General features: G+C 25.9%; 1 long non-coding RNA gene across 1 annotated transcript in view; it reads right to left on the bottom strand.

Moving 5' to 3' along the window:
• Positions 1-4,485: 4,485 nt before the first annotated feature.
• The window catches only part of LOC139425140 (uncharacterized), a 44,052-nt gene continuing 35,929 nt past the window's right edge, over positions 4,486-12,608 (bottom strand). Inside the window, exon 2 of the long non-coding RNA XR_011636373.1 lies at positions 4,486-4,984. This is a non-coding gene — a long non-coding RNA (uncharacterized lncRNA). The remainder of the gene's footprint in view (positions 4,985-12,608) is intronic.

Here is a 12,608-nt window from a genome sequence, read left to right as displayed (position 1 = left end):
AATATTTAGGTGTTGTTTTCAAGCATACTGACGCTAATTATGAAACAAGTTTTAAATGAATCAGCACATTGAGAAAAATTATAAAAAAGAAGATTGAAGAAAAGGTTTATCGGAGAGTGTTTTATTATTGCTAGCAATATGCTCTGGCATCAACACATTTTGAACAAAATTAGTAGGTTCTAAATATTTTCAATATACTTTTGTTCTGACATACTGATATTTTCAAACAAATTAGCGCTGACTTTTACTGTGAATTGTGTCACAAAAAAAATTCTCATTGAAAAAAAACTATAAAAAAATAGCTAAGTGTCTTCTCTGCTGTCAGCACTGTATGAGTTCCTGAACTTAGCACGCATTGGACTAAACGAGTTCTTCAAATTATTTGCTAAATAATTAACGACATAATTGGGGGTTTTTTATTTATACTTACTTTTTGAAATTTTTTTAAGTCTCAAATAAATGTCCCGTAGCAAAAAAGTATGGATAATTCGCAAAATGTGTTCCTCCTCATTTATTTGTGATCTCTATGCTGTTCTAAAGGAAGTTTGGGAAAAACCAAACTCACAAAAAGTTTAAAAAGCATTTCTTGACATACGTGGATATTTCCGCACGTATTGACTCCCATCTCTTATCATTAATAAGCTTTTAAATAAATTTTGGCATAATAAATAAATTATAAAATACGTGTAATTTGTTTTCGCCACTTTTGATAGCATTATGCATGCTCTGATTAATTAGAAAATAAGAAAATTGTATGTAGTCTACATAAGATTTTCATAAAATATTTCTTGTTTTAGGCGAATATTTTTAAACAATTAATTGATCCTCACTTTTTAAGATGAATGGACTTTTACATGAATTCTATGTTTGAATTTTATGAATTTTTTAATTTTTTAATCTTAATAAATCTTATGAATTTCTTTCAAATTTATAAAAATGCTTCAAGATGCTTTAGTTTATATTAGCTACATGCATGTACTAACCTTGGAATGTGTTTGATTTAACTTATTCTCTCAAAATATTTTTCATTATATATTTCTCGGTACATATGAGTAATTTCAAAACTATTGCTGTTAACCAATATCATATAAGTATTGCAAAAAATATGAAAATAAATTACCAAACTCTTCTCACTTATGCCTACGACTGATGTCAATGTTATGCATGTTATGACGCTTGCCAACGTTTTGCACTAAGCAAGATATTAAAGTGTACAATAAAATCTTATCGATGCAAATAAATAAATCAGCATGTAATGTAGAACGGCTCATACAAGTCTTTTTATTAAGAGAATCTATTTTACGAATTTTATATTAATTCGAAAAATAGATCCTCTTAATAGTTTTAAGACATATAAATCGTTCTTTTACAAAGAGCCATGAAAATTCCATATTCCAATTAAAAGATTATTTTCTGAATTTAATGGATAATAATTCTTGGAAATGTCCTCATAAAAAATTTACTCATATTTTTTGGAAATATACTCTGATATATACGTTAAAGATTTTGTTGCTACTCATTCTGTTTCACATATATATATAATGTTTGTTGCATTAAGAAACATACCGGGGTTTTACAAAATAATGGAAACACTTCGATAATAACACATTTTTTGATCTTTTACAAAAAATACCTAGTGAATCAGTTTACAAATTTAGAAGTGTTTAGGTTAAGCGATTTCTCATATTGGAAATTTAAAGCTTTTAGAGCTTTGAGGAACTAACAATAAATTACAAACGGCAAATAGTATTTTTGCACACCAAACAATGCGGTAATAAATTTGTGACTTGCTAAAATTTTTTAATTATACTTGTATTTTAATAATATTTGTACAAAATTTCGTAAATGTAGCTTGAATATTTATGAAAAAATGAACCTTTTTTTGTATTAAAAAAAAACTTTTTTTGTCCAACGTTGTTTTTCTATAACTTTAATAACATTTAATAAAATTTAACAACTTTTTTGAGCAATTTATTATTAATTACTAAATTATTGCTTTAAGATTTGAGAACAATTTGCCATAAATTGCACAAGATATGAGTAATTAAAGTAGTTTTTTTATACAGCGCATTTGAGAATTTTGTAGGATTTTTCTTCTTAATTGCGTAGTGAATTGTATTTGGCAACTAAAAAAAGAAAAGTTCGATTTGAATATCTTAAAAAATTTAAAAAGTTTCAAGCAATTTCCTAGGTAACTTTCAAACTTTTTCAAACTTTATTATTCAACATGGTTTATTAAAAATTACACCGTCATTGTTGCGGAACATTCCCCATTAAACTATATTTTCTTTCACATGTTTTCTTTCTTTATACTATCATATGTCGGTGTATGACCATTTATTGTAAGGTATGATCCTTTGTTATTTAATTTTGTCTTATGATATAAAATAATATTTGTAGAAAACTCATTACCATTACTTTTAAAAATGGTTTCCTTTAAAAAGTACAAAAACTACTTAGAAAATTGTTCGAAAATTTTAAAATCTGCAAATATTCAAATCGGACTAAGTTGCCAAACACGATTCAAAATTATGAACAAATTCTCATTTTTCGCGCATGCGCAGTATGAAAGAGCTACTTTAATGATTTATACTATACGCATTTTTCACCAATTTTCTTTTGATTAAAACTAACATTTTGTGATTAATTTTAAATTGCTCTAACAATCTTATAATTGAAACTTTAAAAAAAATGTTTTTTTTTTTTTTTTTTTTTTTTATTAANTTTTTTTTTTAAATTTCTACATTTTTATAAAAATCTAAGCTAAGCTTACGGAATTTTTTACCATCATTGCATATAATAAATAATAACCAAAATAATTTTTAAAAGTTACGAAATTTTGCTACACTTTTTGACATAGGGTGTCATCACGGGGAAAGACCAGTGTATGTCCATTTTTCTCAAAATTCGTAATTGGATCACTATCTGTTCCAGTATCAATTTGAATTTCACTTTTCAAAAAGCAGTATCACTTTGAATTTCATTTTTATAAAATATTTCAAGACTCTCTTCACGCTTTTGAGTGTTTAATGAACTTAGCATTTGTTTGTATCTAAACGAAATCTTCTAGAAAATTTTTTACTTAATATTTAGTCAAATATATTTGAGTATTTTGAAACAAATTAATGTCCATTTTTTAATGTCAAATAAGTTTCAAATAAATTCCTCATTACAAAAAATTACAACAAAAAAAATCAATCCCAATTTTTACAAAGCTAGCCTTTTAGCGATATGTATCCTCTGAACTTAGCATGTTTTGAACTAACAAATTGTTCTTAAAATATTTCAAAAAATATTTCTTGTATATCCAAACAAATCAACGCTAACCTTTTAATATAACACAACTCCAAAATATATTTCACTTTTCAACACATTATGAAAAATTTGCATGGCCTTCCATCTTATGTTATTGATATCTTCTTCATGATATCAATAACATAAGATGGGTATTAAAAGGTATTTACTGTAGCGTATTGCGTTGTCAATATTATCATTAGTAATATGTTTGGATTAAAGTACTCTTCAAAATTTTCAATAAATATTTTTGATACATATAGGTCGTATCAAACCAATTAACGCTCACTTTCAAATGTAAAATAAGTTAATTAAAAAATGAATAAATAATTCGTGGCAGCGTACGCAAGACAGCATTTTGGACCAAACATTTTCTTTTTATTAATTTTTAATAAATTATCCGGTGCTGCTTAAAGGAAAATAAAACTTATTATAGATGAAGTTACCTATATAATATGTAATAAGTATTTGTTATATTACTATTTAATGATAATATTGACAACGCAATACGCTACAGTAAATACCTTTTTTTTAGGCATGCTTACAATTTTCTAGTTAAATTAGCACATTTATTGGATTGATATAGTTTTAAACTTCCCTATTCCGTTTATTTTAGTCCCTTAAGCACTTGAAGTGTTTCCAGTGTATTGCATTCCCCAATTTGTGACCTTGGGCTGTTAAAATACCATACGCTAATTCACGCATAGATCCAATCACCATAAAGCTGCTTAACACAAAAAATTAGTATCTTCCGTCTTTTATGAAGAACGAAACAACCAGATAAACTAATTAAACCACATTTCAACGGTTAATTTGCCATCCACAATTTAACTCCGATGCCCATGATCTCACGAAAAGCTTAGCTCGAATGTCCAGTTAAATTCCTTTCTTTTCGGTTTTGAAGCAATGCTAGCTGCAAATGATTTTAAAAGTGAATAGTTTTTTTTATTCATAGGATTTTAACCATACTGTTTAAAACCGTAAAAGTAAAAAGCGGCTTTAACCGTAAACTTTATGGTTAATGGATGGACAGACTGCTGCTGATTTATTTACAAGGATTTTAAAATGAAAATTCAATCAGTGTACGGCTATGATTACTTTAACTTACAACTACTAAACTGCTTGCAAAAAGTAATTAATATAGTTATTAGTCAATTTACTAACCATAATTATAAACACAATACACATAAATTTTTAAAAAATGACTTTAATAACGTCTTTCTAATATACTGTTATTACATTTTTATACACACATTTTGCACAGTTGAGTTTCAACAAATTTTGTCTTTAAAACAATTTTGGACATCATTTTTATCACTATTTTCCATATCTCATATGACCGTAATCATCAAACTTTTTGTGGATTTTATTGCCAACTCCCGTATTACGGCCAAATCTCATGTGACCGTAATCATCAAACTGTCGTTTACTTATACTTTCAATGTCTTCATCTTCGAAGTCAGTCACTCCTGCATCAGGGACATTGTCCCCTTCCCGGTCATTCTGTCTTCGAGCGAGGGATGAATAGCCGTCGAGAGACCGAGCAAGGGCCAATGAGTGATGTTTTCCTTCTCCCACATATGGCAATACCAATCGGGCTAACCGCTGCAATTGACCTGGAGGTAGAGCTACAACTAGGTGAAAAGTGATCAAAAGAATTGGCACAGACCAAACACCTTTCATATCTGTCCTAAGAATAAAAAGAAGGAAAACAACTGTTAATTTATTATAGAAATTAGCAACTTTACAGCAAACATATAACTAAGCAGTATTTCGCATTATAAACAAACCTATATACTAAAAAGATCCGAATCAAATAAAGGCAAGAAGTACTGGTACCCAGAGTGTCGGTATTTTTTACCGTAAAATCAGTTTTTCCGCAAAACTTTATAGAACAAAAGCCTGATATACCGTAATTTTTACAGTAAAGTCACTGAAACACTGTAATTAAATAAATATTACTATTAAGAACTTAATGGTAACAATGGATTTTACGGTAAAATTTATTTTACGGTTCCAGTACTTTTAGCTCCAGTACATTCGGGTTTTCAGTACTATTTTCCGTATCTTGATCCGGAACTTTTCACAGCATAACATATTATAACAGCATAACATATTGCATAAACGGTAAAATATTTTACCTTTTTTTCACATGTTAATGTTTTGTGGATTTTCTAATTTATTAATTAAAATAGTTTTAATTTTTTCAATACAGAAACATTTTTCACATTTTTCAATATTAAACCAAGATAATTTATAAAAATTGAAACCTGAAAATAAACATTCTAACCTTTTTAATAATATGCAAAATAAATATTTAAATAATTGTCGAAAAAAACACGCAAAAGAATTTAAACATAATTAGTTCAAGCATTGAAATTTTCAGAACGTTTTGAAGGAATTATAAAAATTGTTCAAAACATGGACAATTTTTAAAGCAAATTGTGTTTCTTGTATAAAAATAAATATTTATGGCGAAACTTTTTTGCTTGTTTAGAGGATATAATAGAATGCTAGATTAATTAATTCTTGTAAAAATCATTGTAAAGAATCACACTTTTTATAATATTCTTATCAGCTGATTTAAGCAAAGAAAATGATGCGGAACTTTCATAAAATAAACATTATTATTTCTTTAAACTTTGTAGCGATTTTTATAATGATTAATTAAATTTTAAAAAAACAACATCTTCAAGCATTCAATTTACAAAAAATACACAATAATGATTAATATTATTACTCGATATTACGAAAAATAAGTTGGGTCCCACGGGGGAATTATAGGTCAAAAAACAACAACATCTTAATTTCCTCTAAAATATGAAAGAGAAAATTATTAAATTTGTCATGGAGTAAGCCTAAATAATTCAGAAATTATTCAAATGATCATTTTACCTAAAATTGAGTCATTATTTATTTTATTTAAATTATTGAGTGACCAGGAATTACCCCGGATTCGGGCAATTAGGGGTCACCCTTGGGGTAAATATGGGTCACACCTTTTTTTATAGTAATACATGTCAAAAGCTTATAAATAATCTAAATTATCATTATTTAGCACACACATAAGTTTTTTTAATAATCTAATATGTTGTATAATAAGAAAAAAGACATGTAATTTAAATAACAAGATTTATTTTTATAAGCCTGTTACAATTTGTTTTGGCTCTAAGCCCACAAATCTGTACAGAATTTCTTGTAGCATTTGTATGCTACTGTTTATCCTTTTAGTATCAATAACAAAGGGATTATTTCCGTTTAAAATGACTGGCCCGTAAAATATGTATAATAATATTTTGAAATTTTCTAACAATTGATTTTAAAAAACTCTATCTAAGTGCAAAACAATTTAAAAATTAAAATGCAGATATTTTTTTTCGTTAAGCGAAGTAAATCTAAATTAACTAAAGAAACGTTCATTTATCTCAGTTTTTATAACTTAATTTCGAAAGTTCCTTTTAAACCAAATCAATTGAAATTATTCATTTAAGAACCTCTGCAATGTAAGTTATATTCAGAAATGGACTAATTTCATTAGCTTGATTAACAGAAGACATATTTAGTTCAAACGAATGTCGCTAATGCAATCCATTATTTTTATTCTAAAATTCTTATGATACATGTAAAAAGTATTTAAATATATTTATTGCCTTTTATTTTTTCAATATTATTAAATACTTGTTTTGGGAAGTAACATTATAAGCATTGGTATGCGATTATTAAAGAAATTATTTTATTTTAAAGGAAAAAAATATATAGTTTAAATATTAAAGCTTCAAGTTCTGGTTTATTGATCAAACTAATGTGAATAATCGTTAATAAAGTGTATTTAATCTTAGGATTTGAGAGTATATTTATTGCTTTAAATGTTAATTTTTCATGTTTAGTGTTAAAAGTATAAATCTGTGGGGTAAGACCATTGCACAATACCAACCTTCATTTATCAAAAGGTACCTCAAGATTGAATCAAGTTAGCATGTCTAATATATATTAGTGAATTCATCTTTAATAATCGTAGTGGTAGTTACACCACAAATATTTAATTACTGCACGAACTTTTAAATCAATGTTATTTATATTAAATTTTCGTAAAATATATAGCTTTTCTTAAAAAATACATTCCCTGTCTTTAATAAGCTTCTTTTCTTTTATATTTTTCTTCTTCTGAAAGATAAGCTTAGACTTTAAATTGTGTACATTAAAGTTCGCATTTTCCTTTTTCTTATCTTTACCAGTATCTATTCACTTTTCTAGTTTATTTCGAAAACCTAGTATTTAATCCCTTCGAAAAATATAGTTTGTTTGCAATTAATGTCAAAATATTTTTTCCATATACATCTAAAAAACTTCCAAGAGGTACAAACAATTTTTAATACTTCATCGGCAAAAATACATTTGAATACCCTTTTAAGGTTTGTATTTTAAATAGTTTCTTGCAAAGCTTACCTTTACTGAAAACGTATCTTTTCCTTTTATTCCTAATAATGGAAAAATCGTAAAGAAAAAAACTAATAAAAAATTTTGTTATCAAAAAATTAAATGCAAACTTCAGAAACTTCCACCGAGTATTCATGTAAAATTCTCATTTAAATTTCGAAAAGTATTTTCTTATAAGACTCCAACTAATGTTTGTGGTAGCCTAAATCTTTATGCCGAAAATAAATTTGAAAATATTTAATGATGAACGTGAATGAATAAAGACCAAAAGTCTTTTTTTTAAAACTTCGTAACAGAAAATAAATCCTTATTCTTCGTTTGCATGAATACTTGTTTATAATGTTAATTATTAACAGCATACTTGAAAACATTATTTTCAAAATATAACGAATAAAAGTACTTAAATTTAATTTAAACTACACTGTAATAGTTACAACCATTTTCAGTTCGAGGTAAACTAAAACTATTTTGCAAGTTGTCACATTTCTCATTAACTATTTTACTGTGATAGTTTTATTTATTTATTTAATTGTTTATTTACTCGCAACACATATTTTCATACGCATTGGAATCAATGTATTAATCCATAGAAAAAACATTTCGTTTAATAAACAAGCTCATTTTTAGTAATGTATTCGCACTAATTATTTCGAAAAACTTTTTTTTTCTTAATTTCATATACTTTTTTTACACGATGACTAAAGTTTTGTACTTAAAAATGTACTTAGTTTACTTTAAAACCTAAAATAGTGGCAGCTATACACCCAATTTTTTTACAGTATATTTTAATAAAATTCCTATTTTTAAAAAAGTTATGAGTTAAGAATATAAATAAAAGCACAAGCATGGAAATTTCCCTTTTTTACGAGTTAGAGTACAAGGGAAAGCTTTAGTAAAACCGAAAGTAGTAGTAAAACTGTAAGTTCTAAAGTTCTAATAAAATTACTAGTAAAACTAAGCATAGAAGTAAATATATCTGTCATCCTTCAATTACGTATAATTTAATATCCTTTATAAATACTCAATTTAATCAATCTATTTAAAAAAAGACATAATATTATTAAATTATTTTTAAAGATTATATTCTAACTTAAACGTTGCTTCAAGTTTCAGATTAATAGCTTAATTTTTGAAAGTTTGTAACCAAATCCTAGAAAAGTCTCCCACAGATCTCTCCTTCCAATACGTTATTTTGAAGATGAATAAAGACATAAAAGTAAAAATTAAATTATTTATTTATCATTATATTTTATAAATGATTTTACAGAATTAAAAAAAGCTATATAATACAGCGTAATTACTTTAAAATTCAAAGGAACAGTGGTGTTTCCTTCGATCTTTATTAATAACCATATTACTTTTAAAAAAAAACAATTAATTATATTGATTGCTTCAAAAAATTTCAAATTAAAATTAATGTTTTCAATAAGATAGTTAAAAATCACTTTGAATGAATTTTAGGTTTATTTTGAAAATAGCTTTTTAAACATTTTTAAACATTTATTAATTGTTTAGTTATTTAAACTTTTATTGAAATTTTTATTATTTTCCTTTACAAAATGCCTGAACACGAAATTATAACATAAATTATTTATGTTTGATGCTAATAATTTGTCAGCTTCATATCACAATTTGGAGAAAATAAAATAAAAAAATATTTCCTGGTTTTGAAAGACAAATTTTTTCTACTAATATTTTCTATACATGGACAAAACAATCTTGTAAAATTAATTTAATCTTTAGTAGAGACATTTCTGGCAATAGAAATCATAATTCTGGTAATAAAAATGAAAATATATGGTTCTTGAACCATTTATTTGATACTTCTTCCGTTCATGTGGCAACGGTTTGCCCGAAAATCTCTGAGAATGTAGGCTATAAAATTGCAAACATTTACCAGATTTACCAAAATTTATCACACATTAAAAAACTGTATTTATCTGTTAATCTTAATAAAATCATTACCAAACCGTTTTGGTAAAAAATAACCGAGTTAATTGATATTCCCATTGAACCCGGAAGACAGTAAATTTTGCCATATTCTGATAGTTTTGACCATACTTCTTTCAAACAGAGTGCGGCATTCTCCTTCAACCGTAATTGGATAGTATTATGTTTTATTCTTTTATATCGAAGTTAAGGTTACAGACTAGTGCAAAAGCATTATTTTGGGTAAAAGTTTTGAATTTGAGTTTATTGTATATTTAGAATTAAACTTTTAGCTTTCCAAAAATGCTTTACTTTTGTTTGTACTCTAATTATTTAAAAAGTTATGACTGTTTTTCTGAAAGATGAAAACAGGTGACTGAGGATTTTAAGTTTTTAAATGTGTTTATCTCAAAATTATATTTTTTCGCATTTTACACCACTTTAAACACGATAACTAATGTTGTTTTAAAAATAATTGTATACAATTTTTCTTAAGTGTTTTTTATTATAGACTCATATTTTGAACTATAGACTAAGAGAAAAAAGTATAATTTCATTTTTTATGCATGTTTTCTCGCAAAGAAGAGTGTGGAAATTTTTAAAAATCTGCTTCGTTAACAACATTGATCACTAACTCAGTAGTATAAGCACTTGGTCTTAGATAATTATTCAAACTATAGTTGCTCACCTTCTAAATAAAATCGTCAAAGGACTTTATTAAATTTTTGTTTCAGGTGACATAATTTTTTTTACCGTTTTTAGTGTATATATATAAAAAACGCCTTGTTTTTACTTGAAAAATAATAATATTTTTTTTTTTTGTAAAAATAAAAAATAATAAAATTCTTTGCTGGTATATTATAATATTTGTTCACATGATAAAAAATAAACTAGATTTTTTTTATAAATTTTACATTAATATTTAAAAAAAAGTTGCTGAAATTTGTCGGATACCTTAACTATTGAACTAAATTGTAGATACTTAAATTTTATTTGGAATGAACAGTGCTCAAAATAAAATAAAAGTAGTTTCAGTAAAAAAAAAATTTAGTAAAAAAAAAATTTAAATAAATTTTAGTAAAATCTGATCTAGAACTAAAATTTTAAACATTGCTACGAAAAAATGATTAAATAACAACCTATTTAATTGTTATTTTACCATAGTTAAACTAGACAATCAAATTATCATAAATAAGGTGGTAATCAAACTATGAGAAAAGTCATTTATTAACTGCTTTCCCCTAATACGGTTAAACAACCAGGATATTATCTTACTAACTAATCCCACCAAATAATGCCACTTAGTTCCTTACAACTACATATATATTATAACCGAAAGGGTTAATCTGTCAGTCTCATGACTGACAGAACTGGGGATGGAATTCCAGGGTTAATTCTACAATATTTCCTCCATTCTCCTCTACGCTTGAAAAGTCTTGTTGTCCTGCTTTTTCTAATTTGTGACCCTGGACTGCTAGAATACGATACTCTCATTTACACGTAGATGGTAACACCATAAAGCTGCTAAAGAATGCTGAGTTAATTTTTTAAGATGGTTTTGAAGCCATGCTAATTATAAACAGTAAAAATTCTGCATAGTTTTGTATTCATGGTTTCTTAACCATGCTTGTTGTTAATTGTCTCAAAACCGTAAATGTTCTTAGTTGGATAGACATACTGCTGTCGGTTATTTTACCATAATTTTCGAAGGAAAATTTTAACAGTGTAGCATTATATAATCAGTACTGACGATAATTTAACTTACAAAATCATACCATAAGCATATTTCTATCTAAATTCATATAATTTTTCCGAAAAATTTCAATTCTTGATATTCAGAAGATAAATGGTAAACGCCTTTTGAAAAATGTAATCTCATAACAGCTTTGTCCGAAAAGCAGGAAAAAGTTTATTTCGCCTTAGAAACACCTTTGAAACTATTTAGGCGAGAAAATAAAATTGCATAAGATTTCATTAGCTAGATAAAACTCATTTATTCTAATGTTATTTTAAGATAATATATTTTTTTATCCCTTTTATTCTTTTCTAATTATATTTAATAATAAATGAAAATATTATTAACACTGAAGCATAAGAACTTTGACATCATTTTTAATTATTTTTCTCTAAAAAATCTAAAATTTGAGATTATTTCCAATATCTAGAGCTAAATGATATTAATAAATCTAATTAAATGAAAAACACTGTGTAACAGCTTTTGTTTCATCTTAAGGTCAATTTTATTTCTGAGAGAAAAATTATTTTCCTATTTACATTTAATAAAAAGGTATTTTAGACATAGATTTATCGTTTAAAATTTTAAAATTTTAAATTTTATCGTTTTATTCATTCCTCTCCCATTTTGGTTTCGGATTCTCAAAATGTCAACGGATTTATTGACCTGGTCTCATCCCGTCAGACCAGATGGAAATTAGCAACAACAACAAATTTTTTTGAGCGAAATATTAATTAACTTGCATGCATTGCTTTACAAATAACATGCAGGAATTACTATGAAATAGTCCAATAAACGTACGATTTTGTAAAAAAAAAGTATGGAATAAACGTATGGTTTTGTAAAAATGCATAGAATAAAAATGTTTTTTAAAATAATTATAATTTAAAATAAATATACTATATTTTTCAAGTGCCCACTTTCAGTTTAAACATTTTGAACTTTAATTAACTTAATAGCCTCTATACTTTTTAACCAAAAACTAATGTTTTTTTTTTCCAAATAAAACAACGACTGTTTTTACATTACGAACAGTCAGTTTAAAAGGTTTAATTTAATAATACGTTTTTATTATTAAGTTATAAACTGAAAGCTGAAAAAAATAATTTTCATGTCAAAAAAAAAAACATGATATAAAAAACTCGATGTTTGAACTAGTTTTATCATTTAGCTACTTTGAAAGTAGTTTCTCGTTATGCTTTTTTAAAATAAA

The sequence above is a fragment of the Parasteatoda tepidariorum genome, chromosome 3, assembly GCF_043381705.1.
Source record: "Parasteatoda tepidariorum isolate YZ-2023 chromosome 3, CAS_Ptep_4.0, whole genome shotgun sequence".
NCBI classification, from domain to species: domain Eukaryota; kingdom Metazoa; phylum Arthropoda; class Arachnida; order Araneae; family Theridiidae; genus Parasteatoda; species Parasteatoda tepidariorum.
This window is presented reverse-complemented; position numbering and strand designations above follow the sequence as displayed.